The sequence below is a fragment of the Macaca fascicularis genome, chromosome 6 (genome assembly GCF_037993035.2).
Source record: "Macaca fascicularis isolate 582-1 chromosome 6, T2T-MFA8v1.1".
Lineage (NCBI taxonomy): Eukaryota > Metazoa > Chordata > Mammalia > Primates > Cercopithecidae > Macaca > Macaca fascicularis.
This window is the reverse complement of record NC_088380.1, coordinates 73,692,295-73,715,986: the sequence shown is the minus strand read 5'-3', so window position 1 is coordinate 73,715,986 and position 23,692 is coordinate 73,692,295.

The following is a 23,692-nucleotide window of genomic DNA, read 5'->3' as shown; positions in this document are numbered from 1 at the left end:
GAAAAATAATACTTGCATGACAGATAACCAAATGTCAATCAAAATAAACACCAAGGTCCAAGATATGTTGGAAATTCAAATACACAGCAATGAAAGACTTTTGCTGCAAATGAAACAAGAGACACATGAATGGCATGACAGAGAAGTTTATGGAAAGTATATTTTGAAGAAAACCTCTTCTAATTGAAGTTACAAATGCCAGGGACCCCATATGCATGGAAGTGGAACAATACCTGTTATTCTTAGGTACTGTTTACATTTCAGCCTATTTAATGCGTACTTCTGAATGGAGTAGGGCAAAGATTGCCAGAGGATCTGTGTAATTTAAAGAGTTAATTTGGGTAAATTTACTGGTAAATACTACTGGCTGACATTTATCTCTGTCCTATCCCCTGAGTGCCACCTAATACAGTGAGGGCTTCTCCCAGTCCTGCTGGATTAGAGAACAGCAAAGGCAGTGCCTTGAAAAATTTACAGTTCAGTTCAACCCACCCTGATCTAATCATGGTCTCACAGCGGGTAAAATTACCCCTTCCTGTGAAGTGAAGTTTAAACATCTCAGCTGTATTTCTGCTTGGTTCCTTATTTCATGTAACTCGGCTTGTGTTAGTCTTTGCAACGGCTCTAAACCTTAATCACTTCCATCTGTTCAATATTACATGGTAATTTGGTAGTGAAAGAGTACTAGGCTAGGATCCAGTTTGATTCTAGTACTGGCTTTGTCACTAATTAGCTGTGTGACTCCAATGAGTTGGCTCATCTCTGCCTTGGTTTACGATCTCCCCATCATCAACCTAAGCTTCCTCTACTCCCCTATGACCTCCCCAATTAGTAGGGAAAAGAGGCAGCTCTAAGAAATTGCACTGAGACTCCATACCTAAAGAAGTGGAGATGGAGATGAGGGGAAAGGAAATCATTCTCCTCTCAACCCAGACACACAAGCCTTCTTGTCCCTGGATCTGTCTTTTTCCCACTTGATGTAATGAAACACACATCCCTGTTCCTATCAAAACCCTGATCTTCCATTTGGGCTTTAAGTTCATCCTCTTAGCCCTCTCAAATACTCTTTGGTTATCTGCTTTTCTGCTTTCAGCTTTCCTCTCTCCTGCATCTCCCCAAAATCTTCCTTGTCCAACATGCCCTGAGAGTTACTGCTGCGCTTCTCAGCTACCCATTTGGAGTCTGCCTTCTTTAAGGTGTTGTCCACATAGGCTGCCTGCTACAGCCTGAAACACACTTTTGTGACCTCTGCCCTGCTAGGTCAGCCCCTTCCCCATTTTCTCCAGTGCTTCTTCACAGCTTAATATTCTGTAAGTAGTCATGACATTGTATATTCTTATGCCTAAGTAGTCTTCACCTTTGAATATAGTAGTGTAATTTGATGATATTTTTTCTAGTATGATTTTCTGTATGTCATGGAATTAATGCAGTAGTTCCCAATTTTTATCCACAATTTTGCTCTCTGGGATTTTGCTTTCTGTTACCCACAGTCCAATGTGCTCTGAAAGTATTACATTAAAAGTTACAGAAATAAACAACTCAACTGTTTTATTTATTTAAAAAATAATTTCAACTTTTATTATTGATTAAAAGGTACATGCACAGGTTTGTTGTATGGGTATATATATATATACTGAGACACTGAGGCTTGAATTCCCAGTGATCCCATCACCCAGGCAGTAAGCATAGTACCCAACAGTTGGTTCTTCAGCTCACATCCTCTGCTCTCCCTCCACCATCTTAGTGGTCCCCACCGTCTATTGTTCCCACGGTATTCAGGGTTTAGCTCCCACTTATAAGTGAGAACAGGCAGTATTTGGTTTTTTTTGTTCCTGTCTTCATTCACTTAGGATAATGGACTCCAGTTCTATCCACGTTGCTGCAAAGGATATAATTTCGTTCTTTTTATGGTTGTGTAGTATTTCATGATGTATGTGTACCATATGTTCTTCATCTAATCCACTGCTGATGGACACCTAGGTTGATTCCAAGTCTTCACTATTGTAAATAGTGCTGCAATGAACATGGGTGAATGTGTCTTTTTGATAGAATAAACTATTTTCCTTTGGGTATACACCCAGTGGTGGGATTGCCTGGTTAAATGGTAATTCTAAGTTCATTGAGAAATCTCCAAACTGCTTTCCACAATCGCTGAATTAGTTTGCATTCCCACTTACAGTGTACAAGCATTCCTTTTTCTCCACAGCCTTACCAGCATCTGTTGATTTTTGAGTTTTTCATAACAGTCATTCTTACTGTTGTGAGATGGTGTCTCTTTGTGGTTTTGATTTGCATTTCTCCGATGATGAGTGATGTTGAGCATTTTTTGTATGTTTGTTGGCCACTTGTATGTCTTCTTTTGAGAAGTGTCTGTTCATGTTCTCTGCCTATTTTTAAAAATTTAACATTTATTTTAAGTTCAGGGGTACATATACAGGTTTGTTATATAGGTAAACTTGTGTTATGAGGGTTCGTTGTATAGACTGTTTTGTCATCAATAGCCTGGTACCCATTCATTACTTTTTCTGATCCTCTCCCTCCTCCCAGCCTCCCACCTCTGGTAAGCCCTAGTGTCTGTTGTTCTTCCCATGTGTCCATGTGTTCTTATCATTTAGCTCCCACTTATAAGTGAGAACACGTGGTATTTGGTTTTCTGTTCCCGCATTCATTTGCTAAAGATAATGGCCTCCAGCTCCATCCATGTTCCTGCAAAGAACATGATTTTGTTCTTTTTTAAGGCTGCATAACAACTCATGTGTTTTAAATTGCATGCCCTTCTGAGTACTGTGATGAAATCTCAAACCATGTCCCTCCATTCCGCCCTGGACGTGAATCATTCCTTTGCCCAGCATCTCCATGCTTTCTATACTCCCTGCCCATTAGTCACTTAGTAGCCGGCTCAGCTATCAGATTCACTGTCACAGTATCACAGTGCTTGCATCCAAGTAAATCTGATTTTACTTGATATGGCCATAAGTGCAAGAGTTTTGATGCTGCTTTGGGAGGCCGAGGCAGGTGGATCACCTGAGGTCAGGAGTTCGAGACCAGCCTGGCCACCATGGTGAAACCCTGTCTCTACTAAAAATACAAAAATTAGCTGGGCATGGTGGCATGCACCTGTAATTCCAGCTACTTGGGAGGCTGAGGCAGGAGAATTGCTTAAACCTAGGAGACAAAGGGGTGCAATGAGCTGAGATCGTACCACTGCACTCCAGCCTGGGCAACAAAGCAAGACTCCACCTCAAAAAAAAAAAAAAAAAGGTTGTGATGCTGACAATTTGGATATGCCAAAGAAAGCAAGCTGAGAAGTGCTTCCTCCAAGTAAAAAGGTGAAAGTTTTAATAAGGAAAGTAAAAAATACCATATGCTGAGGTTGCTAAGATCTAAGATAAGAACAAATATTTTATCCATCAAATTGTGAAGAAGGAAAAACAAACTCATGCTAGTTTTGCTGTCACACATGAAACGGCAAAAGTTACAGCCACAGTGCAAAAGTGCTTAGTTAAGATGGAAAAGGAATTAAATTTGTGGATTGGAGACATGAACAGAAATGTATTATGATTGACGGCAATCAGGTTCTGTACTATTTGTGGCTTCAGGCATCCACTGAGGGTCTTAGAACATATTCCCCATGGATAAGGAAGGCAACTGTAATGACTTTTTAAAAATTGTATAATTTTCTATGCCTCATTACTATTTTTTTTTTTTCACGGTGACCCAATGGCATGGTAAACCACCCTCTAATGTTTCCCATGCTTTGAGTGCATTCGTTCCATTTTGTTTTCCTGGACACCACTGTCTGGGAACCCTCCATTTCTTTGTTCTCTTGCTCTAGTCTGAACGTGTTGCCCTCCAGGCCTGCTACTCAGCTGTCATCTTGGGACTTCCCTTGACCATTGCTTGATGATGTAAATGTGATTCAAGAATGTGGGGCATATTGGAGAGATGGCAGCAGGAGAACAAATTCAGAGGACTTTGGAATGAGCCCCTGCTTGAGATCATTAGAACTTCAAATACATGCTTATCAGTGAAGCAGAGACTCCTTTCTGGTTCAGTGATAGCATGTCTAAAAGAAATAATGGTAACATTATTATTAAATATTATTCTGGCTATCTAGAATCCAGGTCTAATCATGGGAGCAGAGTCACTCTGAGTGTGATAGGATAAGAGATGTACCTCATGGCTAGATTTTGTGCAGCTGTGGGAGGTGAAGGGCAGCCGTTGGTCGACCTGAGGAGCCAGGCACATCCAGCCACTGAAGTGTGATGGTGAGGGGGATATGAAACGTCTCCGAGTCCTCAGCCTAATATCTGGTGATTGGCTTAGGGCCACTGCTGGTCAACAGGGTCAGGAATCTGGAAGAAGGGCTGGAGAGCAGAGGAGAGCCAAGAGAAGCTGGATCTCCCCGACATCTTTGAGTCTGTCTGCCACTTGTACTAACCACCATGACCTCCAGAGAACAGTGGCTGCGGCTGTTCTGTCTCTAAAATTGCCATACCTTTTGGCGAACTGTCACCAGGAACATTTAGATGAGGGTAATACAGTTTCTGCTAAACCAAAATGATAACCAATCGTTAGGGGCTGACTTGTGCTCCTTATCTTCCCAAATTCATATGTTGAAGTCCTAACCCTCAGTACCTCAGAATGTGACTATGTTTGAAGACAGGATCTGCAAAGAGGTAATTAAAGTTGGATGAGGTTCATAGGATGGGCCCTCATCCAATATGATTGGTATCCTTATATGAAGAGTTGATTAGGGCACAGACAGGCACAGAGGAAAGACCATGTGAAGACACATTAAGAAGACGGTCATCTACAAGCCAAGGAGAGAGATCCTAGAAGAAATCAGCCCTACTGACACCTTGATCTCAGACTTCCGGCCTCCAGAACTATGAGGAAATACATTTCTGTTATTTAAGCCACTCAGTCTGTGGTACTTCGTTAGGGCAGCCTTAGCAAACACATACACTGATCAATCCAGCACAATGCCTTACATTTACATATTTCTTTGTACATTGCAAAGCATTTCGGTATTTTTAAAAATTAAATTAAATTTAATTGTAAGTTCTAGGATACATATGCAGGATGTGTAGGTTTGTTGCATAGGTAAACACATGTCATGGTGGTTAGCTGCACCTATTGATCCATTATCGATATGTTAATCATCGCAAATATTGATAAACATAGCTAACACTCATACAGTGTTACTACATGCTAGGCAATGTTCTAAGCACTTTATATATCAGGGGGTGTCCAATCTTTTGGCTTCCCTGGGCCACACTGGAATAAAAAGAATTGTCTTGGGCCACACACAAAATACACTGACGATAATGATAGCTGATGAGCTTAAAAAAATAAATTTGCAAAAAATCTCATCATGTTTTAAGAAAGTTTATGAATTTGTCTTGGGCCACATTCAGAGCCATTGTGGGCCACATGTGGCCCACAGGTTTCAGGTTGGACAAATTTGTTATGTATGTTAACAAGTTTAATCCACACAATAGCCCTGTGAGACAGATACTATTATTCTCATCTCCATTTTACAGATGAGAAAAATGAAGTACAGATAATTCAACTAACTTGCTTGAAATCACACAGCTTGTAAGTATTGAAGCCAGGATCCAAACCCTGGCAGTCTAACCCCTTTCTCCTTCTTGCCCTGGACTCTTTCTGGCCTTCCTGGCACCTGACCTTTCTTTCCCCTTATATGGCGTCACTCTGTTTACACACACGTCTCAGGCTCAGTCTCCCCTTTTGTGGGTCATGAATCTAACTTCTTTGTCCTCTTGGTGGGTTTCTGCTTTTGTTCACAGGGGAAATCTTCCAGGGAACCTGTGTATAATCCCCGTGGCACACATAAGGCCACATGCTTCCCCGGTCACAGCAGGGTCGTGACTGCAGGTTCACATTCTCGAGAGAGGAAGGCTTCACTCCAGCATGGTGAACTAATCATGTGACATTATTAAAATGGCAAAAAGGAGCCAGGCAGTTTAATGTTCTTTCTAGAAAAAAATTTGATTTTTTTTTTTTTTGAGAAGTATCTCACTCTGTTGTCCAGGCTGGAGTACAGTGGCAAGATCAGAGTTCACTGCCTCCTTGACCTCCCGGGCTCAGGTGATCCTCCCATCTCAGCCTCCCAAGTAGCTGGGGCCACTGGCTTGCACAACCACACCTGGCTAACTTTTTTATTTTTACTTTTTGCCGATCTGGAATTCCTAGGCTCCAGTGATCCTCCTGCCTCAGCCTCCCAAAGTGCTGGGATTATAAGCGTGAGCAAAATTTCATTTTTTTTAAGTTTTTATTTTTTTTTGAGATGGAGTTTCACTCATGTTGTCCAGGCTGGAGTGCAATGGCACAATTTTGGCTCACTGCAACCTCCGCCTCTCAGGTTCAAGCAATTTTCCTTCCTCAGCCTCCCAAGTAGCTGGGATTACAGGTGTCCACCACCACGCCTGGCTAATTTTTGTGTTTTCAGTAGAGACAGGGTTTCCCCATGTTGTCCAGGCTGGTCTCAAACTCTTGACCTCAGACGATTCACCTACCTTGGCCTTCTAAAGTGCTGGGATTACAGGCCTGAGCCATTGCATCTGGCCAAATTTTATTTTTAAGTTACTTTTTGCAGTGGCCTAAAGAGTTCCCCGGCCTGAGGTCATGTGATTACTCAGCAGATTTTGGTCCACTAGCCTGAAGTTCTAGAAATCACATATTTGTGCAACTTTTTTGCTTGTACCAAAATGCACTAAAATCTGTTTAAAACAGAAAGCCGTGTCTATTTGAATGTGTCAGTGATCTCTATTGGGGTCCAAAATGGCAGATTAAACTGAACTTGGAACAGAGGGGCAGCAGGCAGCCATATGAAATGCCAAGTGAGCCCTTTAAAACGGAGGCCTTGCTTCATGTTGTCAATGAGACTGAGTTATAATTACCCACACCACTTCCTGAAACAGTTAGTTATGTTCTACTTGGGGCTTCTGATGAAGTGAAATCCTATTGTGATGTTAAAAACATGCATTTCCTTTGCATTTAAAAAGAATCAGCAGATTATTTTTCCACTCATATAACCTTGCCCCACCTTGGAAAAAATACTAGGCAGCAAGCACTATGATGAGATTGAAATAATACAATAATAATAGCAGTAATTAACATTTAATGAGCACTTAATGTATCAGTCACATCCCTGAATGCTTTACATGGGACTCTTGATTCTCACAACACTTATGAGGCAGATATCATTTTTATTTTCATTTTATTGATGGGGAAATTGAGGCCCAAAGAGTTTAAGGGAACAAGTGAATGGTGGAGCTGGAATTTGAATCCAGTTCATCTATTTTTAACAACCCTTACTTGTAACTTTTATGTGTTTTTACCCCGAAGAAGGAACAATAGAAATGAATAAAACAGATTTTTTTTTTTTTTTCCTGATAACATTTTACTTCTGATTCTAAACTCATTCTGGGTATGGCAGTGACCACTGAGGGGAGGTGAGGGGAGCAAAAAGGCTCAGGAGGGTGTGGTCAGTCAAGTTCCTTCCACCTTAAAAATGCCTTTCCTCTCTCTCACCACTAGTTGAAGACAGCTCAGTATTGCTGGGAGTCCTGAGAGGTTGGGGTGGCCAGGCAGAGGTGTGGGACAGGCCTATTTGCACAGAGCACTGAGCCCAAGATGCTTTACTGGGCAGAGACACAGGTACTTTTATTTTTTTGGTGACAGAGTCTGGCTCTGTCTCCCAGGCTAGAGTGCAGTGGTGCAATCTCGCCTCACTGCAACCTCTGCCTCCCTTGTTCAAGCGATTCTCCTGCCTCACACTCCTGAGTAGCCGAGATTACAAGCATGTGCCACCACGCCCGGCTAATTTTTGTATTTTTAGTAGAGGAGAGGTTTCACCATATTGACCAGGCTGGTCTCGAACTCCTGACCTCAGGTGATCCACCCACCTCGGCCTCCCAAAAAGCTGGGATTATAGACGTGAGCCACCGTGCCAGGCCACAGGTACTTTTTATAGGAAGCCAGCACAAGTGTCTTCAGCCCCGCTCAGAGGATGTGACCCATTGTAAAAAACTGGAATTTCTTTTTTCTTTCTTTTGCCATCCTGATTCTTAAAAAGAGCAGTGATATCAGTTAGGGCTCCTGGTTACACACTGCAGAAGCCAATTCCAGTGGACAAAAGTGGAAAAGCTAATGACTAGAAGGATACCAGAGATCTCAACAACCAGAGATCTCACAAAGTGGGTGGGAAGGCTAGGGAAAAAAAAAAAAAAAATGGTGAAGATGAGCTGAACTGCAGGAGTCTAGGAGCAGAGGATCTCAAGACCATGCCAGCCCAGCCAGTTGCAGCCAGGACACTGCCGGCTCTCAAGTGCATGGCTCTCAGACATCATCTCCAGCTCTTGCTGCCTCTTAGGGTCACTCTCTTCAGAAGGTATGTGGTCTCTTTGGCTGAGAGTAGGCCATTTGTTTGTGGAAGCTGGAGGACCACAATGAGTTGTGGAAGTAAGAATAGAAAGGCATGACTAACTTCCAGTAAATCTGCGCAAACTTTCCTTACTTCAAGGGGAAGAAAACAAGGAACGCCAGATCTGAGAGTGGGGCCCAGACATGGGCAAACAGAGGAAGAGTAGAGAGACAGGGTCTTGTCCTGTAGTTAACATATATCTCTATTTTTTTTCTCTCTCCCTCTTTCCTTTTATTTATTTATTTATTTGTTTATTTATTTATATACAGACGGGGTCTCTCTCTGTTGCCCTGGTCTTGAACTCCTGGGCTCAAGCTGTCCTGCTGTCTTGGCCTCCCAAAGTGTTGGGATTACAGGCATGACCCATTGTGCCTAGCCTTGTACATTGTTCTTGACCTTGGAAAAGTTTATGGGTAAACGGGTTTAGGAAGGGTTGCCTGAGAAGAAATACACTCTTTTTTTTTTTTTTTTTTTTTTTTGAAGACATGATCTCACTCTGTTGTGCAGGCGGGAGTGCAGTAGCTCGATCTTAGTTTCACTGCAGCCTCAAACTCCTTGGCTCCAGCAATCCTCTCATCTCAGCCTCCCAAGAAGCTGGGACTATAGGTGGGCACTACCATGCCCGGCTAGTTCCTGGAATCGTCTCTTAGCTCCCATTGGCTTTGTCATCCTGCTAATTCAAGAGAAAAATCATGGGTCTGGGTCTGGAAAGGATGCTGATCTATGGGGGTCTGCCCAGCTTTATCTTTTTAATTCTCCTTTGCCTTCACCCACGTGTTACTGTAGCATAAATGACATGAAGAGGTGGGAGGTTGTCTACTGTGTTCCTCATTTATCAGCATAACCAGCAAAGAAAGGAAGCAGAATTATTGCCTAGCAGATGTTGGATTATCAAGCCTTTTTAAGTCCTGACCTTGATGGGACAGAAACGTTCAAATGCGTTAAAAGTACATACTTTTCAAAGGTCTATAAAATTTCCATTTTTAAAAATGAAGACTATAAATTAGGAACCGAATGGGAGGTGATATTTTATAGAAAAAATGAGAAAAAGAAAACTTGAGTAATTACTTTTCCTTTATCTTGGACTCGCCTCTAACAAGCTTAGGGTTGCTCTTCTGACCTTTAAGACACATTTTCTAGTTTTACAAGGTTAAAAATACCAAACGCCTTCTTCATTGCTCAAGGAAAAAATGCATTAATAGTTGTCAGACTCCAAATACCAAATATGACTCTCTGTGGGTCAGCTAACCGGTATTGATAGAGTGGATAAAATGGTTAGTTAAATAACCTTAAGAAATTTTAAAAAACCAGGAAAATAATTTAATACAAATAACTAAGAGAAAAAATCCTGTGCTATGTGAGGGCAGAGTGTTTCATATGAATGATTCTCCCTTCAATAGATGACTCCAAACCCAATTTGCCTAGAATTATTTCATGGCATAACTTTCGTAATACTTCTCTTTTACTGTTCTAGATTTTGCCTCAAAAGTACTTTGGGGATGAAAATGAAAATGGAATTTACACTAGGGGTAAATTCTGGAGAACATAAAGGCAGGGCTGGATTCAGGGTGTGTTACTTCTGTAGTCAGTGAGACTAGGCTCCAATTCAGGAGGTCCCATGCTTGGTTTAATGATACGCTGTTGTTGTCTGGAAATGCCTTGTAAGGTTGGAACGAGGGGCTCCACATTTTCATTTTGCAGTGTGCTTCACAAATCATGTAGTTGGTCCTTCAAAAAACTGTATCAGTACAGGCTATGCTGGGATATAATTAGTGTCTCACAGCCGGCTGTATAAGTGGTTGGCAAACTTTTCCTGCAAAGAGCTAAGAATATATATTTCAGGTTTTGTGGGTCATACAGTCTCTTGCCTCAAGCACTCAACCTTGATGCTGTAGCTTGAAAACAGCGATAGACAATACATAAGTTAGTGAGTTTTTAAAACTTTATTTACAAAAACAAGTCGGCTGCATTTGCCCCCCAACACAAGAGTTTGTCACACCCTGGGCTAGACAAATGTTCTTAATCTTAGGTTACCAAGATTGTCTAAGAGATACACAGGTGGGTGTGGGGGTGTGGGGGGGTGGGGAGGAGCAGCATTCTACTGTCTTAACATGCATGGAACACTTTGGTACATTTTTCCCTAATTGAACTGTTCATACTATTGCTTTCCTAAAGTTAATATTACTCCAAGAGCTTTAGATGTATTAGTATAGTTTACAATCCCATTAACCTCATGAACTATGAATTATTATCAACCTAATTTTTCAAAAGAAACCAGGGCTCAGGGTTAAGCAGCTTCAATGAGTTACACAGCAAGGGGTTGAGACCCAGAGCCTCCATGCATACCACGACACTGCATTGCATCAACTAGTGGAATGGGGAGCAGGCAGTTGGTTGTCAGTAGTGTTTGCAAATACTGACATGTGAATGGTTTATGTATTTTATTTTTAAAAATGTAAGTGATAGCAAATTCAATGTCAGCCTTCTAATAACATCTTCCTTACTCACTAATATTATGCTTTCCTCCTGATGGAAAATTACAGCTTAGAACCTTCACTTGCATGTGCTCTCTGGGTACCCATGGCAGGGGCATGTGCAAGTATCATCCAGCCCGCACTGCAAGCAGAAAACCAGACAGGAAGTGCTGCTGAAGGTGTGAGGAGTAGGAAGGTGATGGGGTTGGAAGGGTATTTGGCATCGACTCTCTGCAGGCCTGACACTAAAGTTTAAAATGCTATTACTGTTGCTTTCAGGTTGCGCCTCCCACGAGGTGACCTGAGAGAGTCTCTAATACATACGTACACTCATACTAATACCCCAAATCTACCTCCTCTTCACGAACTCTCTAACCCAAAGCAAATCTTAACAATGCAATTTCCTATTCTTGACAAAGAATTACCAATTCAGAAGAAAGATGGAGAAAGAGAAGGATGAGATTACAGAAGTTCCTGCTTCATTTAGAATTTAGACAGTGCAGTAGGGAAAGGGCACACATCACCTTCTTAGTTCCCATTAGAAAGGAGATGTTCCCTGGGGCTAGATAGAAAATTCCCCTGCCTCAGGGTTGTCTTTGGATTTTTTGAGATCTAGAGAACTGCTTCCCACTGTCCAAGGAGAACAGCCTGCTGGTTCTCCAAGCTGTCCTTTCTGCCACGTGACAGCTTAGCAAAGGCTTTCCATCCCCTGATTGCCAATAGGCAAAAGGAGCATTCTGGATAAGACGTATGTTGGTGGCATCAAAAGAAAGAGACTGTTGGAAAGCAAGTTGAGGAAACAGCCTTAAAATTAGGCAAAAAATTTCACGTGGAAAGATTTTTATACATTTTTCTATAATTATTCAACTACTACAAAAAAAAAAAAAAAGGGCACAAAACCCAAGTTATTGGCCAGGTATGGTGGCTCATGCCTGCAATGCCAGCACTTTGGGAAGCTGAGGGGGGCAGATCATCTGAGATCAGAAGTTCGAGACTAGCCTGGCCAACATGGTAAAATCCCGTCTCTACTAAAACCACAAAAATTAGCTAGGTATGGTGGCATGCGCCTGTAATCCCAGCTACTCGGGAGGCTGAGGCAGGAGAAATGCTTGAATCCAGGAGATGGAGGTTGCAGTGAGCCGAGATTGCACCACTGCACCCCAGCCTGACCAAGTGAGACTCCATCTGAAAACACAACACAACACAACAAACAAACAAACAAACAAACAAACAACCCCCCTGCAAGTTATTCCCGTAAAATGTTGAGCCCAGAAGCCACATCTAATCGTCTTGTTAGAAGGTCAGCTATATAAACTTAACACTTAAGATAAGAAGTTAGACGTGGCCTCCTGGTCAGAAGGCTTACCATGGAAATTACAGTCCCTACCCCCCCGCCCCGTCTCTCTTTGAGTTCATAAAACAATGATTCCAGATTTTAAAGTTTACTTTTCCCACTCAGGGAATAGCAGAGATGCTTAAAAGTTGGCCAATCAGTTTTGTCGAGAAGCTTGTGGACAAGAGTGGAAATTGAGATATATTGCCACCACATTTCTGAGCAATTTTAACTCGTTGGACTAACTGATGTCACATGTCATATCAAATAGACAACAAGCAAATCAGGCACACACCTGCCAGTCCATTGTCAGAAAAAGAAGTGACTACTCGAGCAGACATGGTAGCCCAGGGGTAGGGCAGGTGGGGTGGCCTCTCTTTATTTCTTTTTCTCTCTGACTTTCTGTTTTGCCTCCATCTTGCTTTTCATCTTCCCTCTCTCTCTCATCATCAGGGAGTGGAATGTGCCTCCCAGCAGCTTCCTAAGAGGCAGGAAGAGAAGGCTAAGTGTGTGAAGAAATTCCTCTCAAGCAGTTCGAATAACCTGTTTTCTCTGATTTAGTTCTGGAGAAGGCTGACAAAGAAGAGTTTGGTTATAAGGAGTGGAGAAGATAAAGGTTTGTTTACAATGTGGGTTGGGTGGTGGGCATTTTAAATACTAGGGGTGGGGAGGCAGGGAGCACTGCTGCCCTACAACCCACCATCTCTAGAACTCAGTTCATTGCTCACTTAAACTGATCTCCTTATTACTTTGACAGAACTGCTCTTGTACCTGAAGCTATGTTTGTTTGTTTGTTTTAATTATACTTTATGTTCTAGGGTACATGTGCACAAAGTGCAGGTTTGTTACATATGTATACATGTGCCATGTTGGTTGGTGTGCTGCACCCATTAACTCGTCACCTGAAGCTATGTTTAAATACATTTCCCCATCCTGGCCATAGCAGGAGGACAGGGTAGTAATTTGAAATAAAAAGAAAAAGAATTGAAGACTCAAAGGCATTCCTTAAGCACGCTGCTGGGTAGACTTCTACTCAGACCAGCCTTGGTCCATTGGCCCATACCCTAACCTCACTGTCAGGCAGAGAAGGAAGGTGTCAGACTTGTAGTCCTGAAGATGGAGGCTCCCAGATGTAAGATGCATGTTAAGGCAGGACGAGAGTTAATTTGGAGTCATCAGTTTTGAGGTACAAAAGAAAATCATTTTTCTTGCTCAGTGGCCACACCCTCATTTGATTCTAACATAATCTGTGTTCGTTATCTCTTACTGTGTTACAAATTACCCCTAAAACAGAGCATCTTGAAAACAAACATTTGTTATCTCTTCATTTCTGTGGGTCAGGCATCTGGGTGAAGCTTATGTGGGTCTTTTGCCTTAGGATTTGTCATGAGGCTGCAAGCACAGTGACAGCTGGGGCCACAGATTTGTGGAGGCTTGCATGGGGGACGATCTGCTCCAAGCTCAGTCGGGCACCTCCTAGCCGACCTCTGGCTCTCTGTAGCTGCAGACCGGAGACATCAGTTTCTTGCCTCTTACAGCGCAAGCTCACACCACGACAGGGGCTTCCCTCAGAACTCAAACAAGGGAGAAAGGAATAGGAAGAGAGTGTGAGCAAGACGGAAGTCACATACTTTTTGTAACCTTATCTTGAAAGTGGCACACTGTCATTTTTGCTATATACTATTTCTTAAAAGTGAGCTCACTCAAGGGGAAGAGATTGCCCAAAGGCATGAATACGAGGAGGCAGAGATTTCCAGGGACCATTTTAGTAGCTGTCTGTAACCAGCCGGGCAATCAATGGTAGTCTTCAGATTGAAGCCTAAATGACTTTTGGTTGCCTTCAAAACCCAAATCCACCGTGAAAGAGTGCAGAGCCAACACCATTAAGGATATTAAAAAACGAAAATGTCATGAACTCTAAAGTATTTAAACTTCTGACTAGTTGAAGAAACTATGTCAAAGGAGACAACACCCTTTTGGGTATATAAAATATGATGACTGCGAACCCCATAGGTTCCATTCACGCTGTAGATTTGTTTTCACGATGAGGCTTTTTGCATTTTGATAATTAGCCAAAATAACACTATTCCCTTTTCCAAAGTAAAAACAAATTTCTTGTGTGAGTCTAACTTCTACTAAATTGTAGGGGCTGTGACATGGGCAGGAAAGAGAGTGACTCCCTATAGTCACACGGTTTGGTCATCTAAGCCCCCAGACAGGCAGCAGAGGCCTGGGTGCCTGAATCCAGCCCTTTCTGGCAGCTGCGTCTAAACCTACACAGGCTGGTGCCAGCACAGCGTTATTTGGCTCAGCATGGGCAGAATGATGGGAAGGAGACCCAGGGTCAAGATGAATAGAAGCAGGTTCAGGTTCTATCTAAGCACCAGATTCCACCAGGGTGCTTTGTCCACCCTGCTCTCTGTAAAGGTTTTGTCAGTTTGCACATTTAATTCTCATGGATTGGAAGGAGGGGAAGTTCATATCTAGAAACTTGGAGACATTGTGAACCGGGAAAAAATGGTATCTTGATTGCTGCCTGCTCCAAGTCTTATTGACTTGTGGCCAAGCTTTGACCCGCTTGTTAGAGCTATGCAGGGAATGCAAAGTGGAGAGTCTAATTCTCTCAATGGGAGTCAGAAGCAGGGCTGATTTTCTCCACTCACATGCTTTGAATCCACCCATAAGCCCACTCCCTTGGCCTCAACTGGGGCTCCAGACTTTGGCCTAAGCCAGATTCCCTATTTCCTTTAATTTGCTCCTGGCTCTAGTTATTAAGCCAAAACTTTGTTCTAAACACAAGTTGTGAGTGATTGGGTCTTCTTATCTCTATCTTCAAAGATAAGTTATATATTAGCAAGGTTATTAAAGGGTGGGGTAGACTAAGAAGGCAGAAAGTTTAACTCATTAGTGACTAGAGTGGGCCTTCGAGGTCACTCAAAATCTGGAAGAAAGGAACTCATTGGAGGAGGCACTGGTTTTCTTGCTGGCATTCAAATAGAAAGAGTGTGCACAGGGGCATGGGAAGCAAAGGCTCAGGGCACCTAAGCTTTTTCTGAAGACTTCTGCAAGTCACTTAGGAAGCTGTATCTGAGGGGCTCCTCCAAGTTCCACTCACAAAGAGTCCCAAAGAACTAGGATAGAGAGAAGTAGCTTGTTGGTGGGAGTAGAGAAACCAAGCACTGGGGCTTACGATTTGATTTTTGTTTTTTTCTTTTCTTTTTGTTTTGTTTTGTTTTGAGACAGGGTCTCGCTCTGTCGCCCAGGCTGGAGTGCAGTAGTGTGATCTGGGCTCACTGCAACCTCTGCCTCACAGGATTAAGCGATTCTCCTGCCTCAGTTTCCTGAATAGCTGGGATTACAAATGTGCACCGCCATGCCCGGCTAATTTTTGTAGTTTTGGTAGAGACCGGGTTTCACCACGTTGGCCAGGCTGGTCTCGAACTTCTGACCTCAAGTGATTCACCTGCCTCGGCCTCCCAAAGTGCTGGGATTGCAGGCGTGAGCCACTGCACCCAGCCTGTTTTTCTGCTTTTAAGTATGCTTTCACATACACTGTGTATGTTATTTTAGGTAGTGAAGTGGGAAGTGTGTGTGCGTGCATGCACCCACGCTCCCTGTGGGGGATAGAGGATTGCCTTATATTCATTTCTGCGTGTTAAGGTCCATAGAGGAAGTCTGTGCCCCCAGGCTAGAAGATAGCGCAGGGCAGAATGTCAGAATTAGCAAAATCTGCTCCCAATTCCTTACGTAAACCTTCCTAATGCTCTCAACAGTGTTTTAAGCAAGTCAACACTTGCCCACGGGCCTGCTCTGCATTCTTGTGAGCAGGGTGCCAGAGTCAGTTAGTCTGAAGAACACAAAGGCTCAAGGAAAAGAACCTGCTTAGTCTTTGCCACACGTATGTTAGGAAAAGAAAAAGGAACAAAAATGTTGAAGTCTGAGCTTTCATGCTGATCAGATCTATATAAAGAGACTTTAATTTTTCTTTTATCTTCTTTAGCTATTGTTATTGCATTTTCGGTTCACATTATGATCAAGTGTTAGGGTGCACAATTAGTTAACAGTTTACTTCAAGAAAAGTAGAAACTAATTCCAATAACAGAACAAGAAAAGATATGCTATTTCAGGTCAGCATCTGTTTCGCCCCAAAACATGCTACAACTATTAATCATAGGTAAGCGAAGGAGAAGGAAAAATATCAAAAATCCTGAAAGGAAAGGAAAGGAAAGGAAAGGAAAGAGGGAGGGAAGGACATAAAGTGCAGGTCATGTCATACAATTGTATTTACATTTGGACAAATACACCTTTTATCAATTCTTTTGAATAAATATATATTTATAGTGTGTCTACATTAACAAAGGTGTTCAATAACATGACTTAATTATTGACAGAGTTCCTACTGAATTTTTGGCTCAATTTCTAGCCTACGTTGCAAAAGTTAGGCCTGGTATAAATTGACATGTTGCGAATGGCCTCATGCGAGCAATTGCAATAGTCCACCATGACATCTGGCTGTCTGCAGAGATGTGAAAAACTTCTGGTTCAGACACTGGCTAACAACGCCCTTTCTTCCCATCTAGTGTGACTTGGCTTAGGGGCTTGAATGTCCTTCCTTGGAACTGGCCGCAGAACTTTGGAAACTGAGAGTCCCATTTGGAATTGATAACTCATGTTCTGGGCATAAGCAATACTAACATCAAGTCCTCCAAAGAATAGGAAAGCAAAACTCATTTTTTCCTCTATTAATAAAGAGAATAACTTCAAATTTTTAGAGCTTAATTCTAACATTCAATGGAGAATTAAAATTTGGCATCAACAAATGTGCAAATATTTACTGAGTGTTTTCCAACTCTGGGCACTGTTATAGTGAGCAGAAAACCCAGAAGACATAATTTCAGCACTCAAAAATAACATACTGTGATTGAAGACTGAAGTACACTCTATACCAGGGTATCCCAAACTGAGGTAAAAGGATGGATTCACAGTTTCCACGCTTCTCCTGCAATTATATGCAAAATTGTGTGTATATCTATTTTTTTAAAGGAGAATGGCAAGAGTTTTAATTATTTATTTATTTTTGTGGAGGGGGGTGGGGAGGAGTGTCACTCTTGTTACCAGGCTGGAGTGCAATGGCACAATCTCAGCTCACTGCAACCTCCACCTGACGGGTTCAAGTGATTCTCCTGCCTCAGCCTCCCAAGTAGCTGGGATTACAGATGGGCGCCACCATTCCTGGCTAAGTTTTGTATTTTTGGTAGAGATGGGGTTTCACCATGTTAGCCAGGCTGGTCTCGACCTCCTAAAGTCAGATGAAGCACCTGCCTTGGACTTCCAAAGTGTTGGGATTACAGGCACGAGCCACCGCGCCTGGCCGATTGGTAAGAGTTTTAAATCAGATTTTTAAAGGAGCCCATTTCCTAAGAAAATGTCTAATAACCTGGGAGCTATTTACTATATATTAATAGTAAAAATAAAAGTTAACATTTATTGTTGTGCCAGGATTCATGCTAGGCACTTTACTTTTGACTCATTAAATGGTCACAGTAACTGTATAGAGTAGGCGTTATTATTTTCCCATTTTACAGATATAAAAACGGAGAGAGAAGGCAAGTCAAAGGGTGCTTGATTAGTAACTGTCAGCTTAGGAGTTGAACTCAGATCTATTTGATAGCAAAGCCTGTGTTCTTAATCTCTGTGATACATAATAGTAAAAACATGTGAGAGTTGAAAAGCAATAAAGGACAAAAGTAGAAGAGATGTCAGAAGGCAGAGAATCTGGGCACAGCGAGCAGTGGCCAAGTTGGCTATACCTGGTAGAATAACGTGCTAAGAAATATCTTGATGGAGGCGAGAACTGAATAGAGACTTGTAAAAAAAAAAAAAAAAAAAAAAAAAAAAAAAGAGGATTTTCTAATTTAGTGTTCAGGACCATTTAACAATACTTCCCTGCAATCCCAGTTGGTGCTAGCTGGAATGCCTAGCCTTAACATTTTAAGCCTTTAAGTGTGTTTCTATATCCAATTAAGTAAATAAATTTTCGGACTCCTACAAAGGCAAGCAAATGTCTGAGCTCTGGAGGAACATATGAATGTGAATAAGGTCCAGCTCACAAAAGGTGAAAACACATAGGTAGGGAATTCTGATGGGAAGAGGCAAAGTTTAGGAACACAATGAAAGCCTTTGGCAGCAGCGAGGCCCTATGTCAAAAAGAGAAGAAGGAGAAGGAGAAGGAGAAGGAGAAGGAGAAGGCCTGAACGTCTTTCTTCTTCTTCTTCTTCTTCTTCTTCTTCTTCTTCTTCTTCTTCTTCTTCTTCTTCTTCTTCTTCTTCTTCTTCTTCTTCTTCTTCTTCTTCTTCTTCTTCTTCTTCTTCTTCTTCTTCCTCCTCCTCCTCCTCTTCTTCCTCTCCTTCCTCTCCTTCTTCTCCTCCTTCTCCTTCTTCTCCTTCCTCCCCTTCCTCCCCTTCCTCCCGTTCCCCTTCTGCTTCCCCTTCCCCTTCCGCTTCTCCTTCCCTCCTCCTCCTCCTCCTTCTTCTTCTTCTTCTTCTTTTTCTTCTTCTTCTTCTTCTTCTTCTTCTTCTTCTTCTTCTTCTTCTTCTTCTTCTTCTTCTTCTTCTTCTTCTTCTTCCTCTTCTTCGAGACAGGGTCTTGTTCTGTCACCCAAGTTGGAGTACAGTGGTACAATCATGACTCACTGCAGTCTCAACCTCCTGGTCTCAAGTGGTCCTCCTGCCTCAGCCTCCTGAGTAGCTAGGACTACAGGCATGCCTCACCATACCCAGCTATTTTTTAAAATTTCTTGCAGAGATGATATCTCAGCATGTTGCCTAGGCTGGTCTGGAACTCCTGGCCTCAAGCAATCCTCCTGTCTTGGCCTCCCAAAGTGTTGGGATTACAGGCATGAGCCATTGCACCCAGACAGGCTTATCTTCGTGGAACAAGTGGGATTGAGTTTGGCATAAAGGAGTGGTCAGAGCTTTGGTGGGGAGATAGGGGGAAGGAGATTTCAGGGCTGAGATCTGAATGGGCTGCCTCTTCACCTCCTTGGCTTAGCTCCACACTTTGCTGCGATTTCTGCTTTTCAGTCCTGTCTGTAGGCTCCACTTCTTCATCACTATTGTTAAGTGACACTGGCTGATCTAATTTCTTGGCTGGTATTGCTTTAGGCTGGTCAAATGAACCTCTAGGTTGCAAAGCTGGGCTCACAGGTATAGCCCAGCATTTACAAGGGGGAGCTATGGTGTCCTTGCTTGAGATACATATTTACCTTCTACACTGAGAATCTCTTCAGCATTTTTTTTTTCCTTTAATCAAAGTTGCCATAAATGAGCCTCTGGCTCTCCAGGCGACCTTACCTCAGGAGGGTCTTTGTACTTCTAATGGCTGTGCCCAATTCAGAGCCTCAGATACGCTGCTGCCTCCTTGCCCTGGCTTTGAAGCATTGGAGTTGTTTTCAGAAGGGAAATCTGTGCATCTGCCCCATGCTTTATGGTCCTTCCAACTGTTCTAACACAGGATTAGACATTCTGAAGTTAACCCTTCATCCCTTTTCCCCCATAGATCTTTCTCAGCAAATGACAGACAGACAGAGGTGAATTGACCCTGATCTTTATCCTATGTCAGGGGAATCCTCACTCAACTCACTAGGTACATTTGAGTTAACCTTATTTAAGGCTCTTTTGAGGTATTCATTTAATAAACTGTTAGTACGGTTCATCTGAAAGGCTTATCTTCGTGGAACAAGTGGGATTGAGTTTGGCATAAAGGAGTGGTCAGGGCTTTTATTTCTGATAAAAAGTTAGTTTTTTTTTTTTAAAGGGCTGTATAGGGTAAACTATAACATTTACGTTTAACATCTGAAATGGACTAGTTAGTACTAGGAGGCCACATGCTCCACGGGCTTTTGCTTCAATTTATCTTGAACCCTTGGAGACATCATTCACGCCTGTAGTCCTTGTTTTCCTTGCTTGTATATGGGATGGATGTTGTTTAAAGTTCCCTACAGAACTGACTTATCTAAGAAATTACAGATACCTTTTCCATTTGTTCACATGTAAGTTATAAGAGCATGAGTGAAGTTAAGTTACTGGTGAGTGTGGTGGCTCATGCCTGTAATCCTAGCACTTTGGGAGGCCAAGATGGGAGGTTTGCTTGAGCTCAGGAGTTTGAGACCAGCCTGGGCAACGGCAAGACCTAATCACTACAGAAAATTCAAAAATTAGCTGGGCGTGGTAGTGCACGCCTGCAGTCCCAGCTACCTGGAGGGCTGAGGTGGGAGGATTGTTTAGGAGGTCAGGTCTGAAGTGAGCTGTGATGGTGCCACTGTACTTGAGCCTGGGCAACAGAGCAAGACCCTGTCTCAAAAAATAAAAAGTTTAACCTTCTCACTCTTCCTGTTGTTGACCTCAGTGGTCCTTCTAGGGATACAAGCTGCTCCCTCTTAAAGAGGCTCTGTAGTTTTTCCTCTCTGTCTCTTTCTGTCTCTCTCACACATTCATATACCATTTGAGGTTCACATAATGGATCAGGCGATTTAATTTCCTTTTCAAGAAACTTTGTCATTTGATTGGGATAGATCTGGTATCTGGGACATCTGGGTCATGTATTATTAGGAGGAGAATCTAACTGACACTTCCCACCTCCCCGCCTCCAATAATAAATGCTTCTCTCTAACATCTTCTGCTGTCTTCTCTTTAAAATGACCCCTGCCTATAGCAACCTTATGAATGGGCCCAGGGCACAGTTAACTTCCAGAGGAATAGGCTGTCTCAGACAGAGCTGCGGCTGCCTGGGACTGGTAGAAAGTCTACTGATTGATCATCAGTTCTGACTGATCATTATCCACTAAGCATAGGTGGCCATGTGGAGGGCAGGCTGCAATGGACGATGCTTTACTTTCCCCTGCCAGGGCTGTCTAGATGAACCAGACTTCCCCTAGACTGGAAGTAGCGTTGGAGACACTTCCCAGGTTACAGTGGGAGGTGTTAGAATGAATACTCTAGTTCAGTGTAGGTGGACTCAGGTATCTGCATTTTAAACAAGTGCCCATTCGATTCTTGCGGAAACTAACTTTTCTTCCAATCTGTAAGCACTAGCTAACTTTGTATTATATAGTCATCGGAGTATTGCCTTCCTGCTTCACACCCACTCCCTGCCCTCTCTGTAGAATGCTCCAGGATTATATGAAATTTGTCTTTTGGCTTACTGCTACATGCACCCCCAGAATCTGGTACATAATAGATGTTTAAATGATTACTTATTAAATGAGTTAAAGTCTAAAAAACAGTGCTGTCTTGATAGGTTGCAGAATACTGATGTGTTTCTTATAATAAAATTTCTTATAATAAAATTTCCTCCTGATATGTTGTGACAACATTCTTGTGAGTGTGTTTGAATATGTGGAGGTAGATGGAAGGAAAGATTGGTATAATTCACTATTCTGACCCAGGATTTAGGATGTGGACTTGAGCCAAATAAATGCAATATCTATGGATTTTAAACTAGACCACTTATACTGTGGGCCTATATGCTTTTAAAAATATTATTTCTGTTAAAACCAGACTTCTATACTGAACCCACTGAACAGATAGTCTAGAATAAAATAATTTGCTGTTAGAGTTTGACTGTAAATCAGCCTCTGTATAAAGAAAGTGGTTGGCCAGACGTTGCAGTCTCATGGCAGTGAAACATAAACAAACTGTAAATACGTTCTTTTTACTGGTTTGTCAGGCTGGGCAAACCTTGACTGTTCACAGAATCTTTGTATGGTCTATCAAAGTCTCAAATGAAAAATGTATTATTGAGCTTTGTAAGATCCCAACAAAGAAAAATAAAGAATTCCCTCGTCTACAGACCAGGCACAAGTATTAGGGTGGCCTGCCAAGCTCAAAGTAGAATAAGAATGTGGGTGTTGCAGCCAAGTTCAGCTATCATAAATTTAAATATGCATTCCTTCTACTTGAGAATGGCTTATTTCCGTCACTTAAAGGAAGAGCTGACTCTTCCCTTGCAGACAAGCACCAGGCTTGGAAAAAAGCTATAAAGTAAATTAAAGTACCACAAGGTATTTACTAGCCTGCAAAATGTGCACCACCTTTAAGATCTTTCCAGCATGCTTCCTGATGAGGCTAAACAGATGAAATTATGCAACTATAGCCAAACTCCATCTCCAGTCTTACCTGTAAATGGTAACTCACAACCAAAGGGAGCAGAAAAAGAAATACTGGAGAGGAGAGAAACCAAATTTTGTGCCGCTTCACTGAGAAACATTTAGAAGGATAAAGAGCCGAGAGAAGCACCGAGAAAGAAAATATAATTTTCACTGCACTCTATCGGAACAACCACCCTGATAATAGTGTTTTTGGCACATTAGCTCTATGGTTGTGTTTACTGAAGTATTCTTTTGATACAGTTTACATGGTGAGGCTACCCTGTATTTAAAAAGCAAGACTGATCTTAGAGATAAGACCATGCATGTTATCAAATATAATGCTTAATTACGTGGAAGGAAGACATTTACAACCAGGAACCGGAACTGAGCTGGGATGTTGAAGTGGTTGCCCAGTGAGAATTCACTTGAAGCCTGAATAGGGACAAAGAAAAGGACGTTTGGATACTGACTCTTACGCAGCAAAAAGAAAAATAGGATTTGCATGGGGCAGCAAAATAAAAATTAGGAAGCAAGAATCCTTGAAAATTTCAATAAGCATTGTGAATTGACATTGCCTTGTATCCAGATTAACTCAGGTACCTCCTCGTTACCTCGATGGGTGAATAGTTTCTCACATCTTTGATGTTTTTCCATCATTTTATCATGTAAATAATGGAGAAGGAAGAAGGGAAGGTAATGAACATGTATTGAGTATCTACTATGTGTTGAGAGTGTTGCATATGTGCTCATAAAGTTCCCAAATTCTTTTGCCTTTGGGGTTTCTTTTAAATGCTCAACAAATGTAACCCGAGGCTCCATTCCACAGGTTCTCATCTTCCTGAGTTTCCCCTTTCTTAGTAATCCTGTGCTTGCTAGAAAATGCACCCTCAGTCCTCTGTTCTGGCTTTTGTCATCTCTCACATTGGACTTCTCTTTCAGGCATTTCTCTTCACACTTCTCGATTTCTGTAATCCCTTCTGGCTTCTCCCCACCCTGAGGCACTCTCGGTCTGAACAAATACTCTTCTCCTTTTCTCAGAAAGCGTGGTTACTACCTACCAATTTTTAATGTATGGTAAAACTTTACAAATAGCTTGAGAGTAACAGAAGAAAATTACAATGCCAAGATGGAAAATTCAGGCTATATATCAGACGTTCCTACTCCTGGAAAGACAAACCAAGCTCTTTCACAAAGGATCAGTGATTGGTTGCTTCCTCCTGAGCCCCAGTCTGCTACCCTGGTCAGGGGTAGTCCCCACCCCCCCAACTCTGTACTCGCTGGACTTA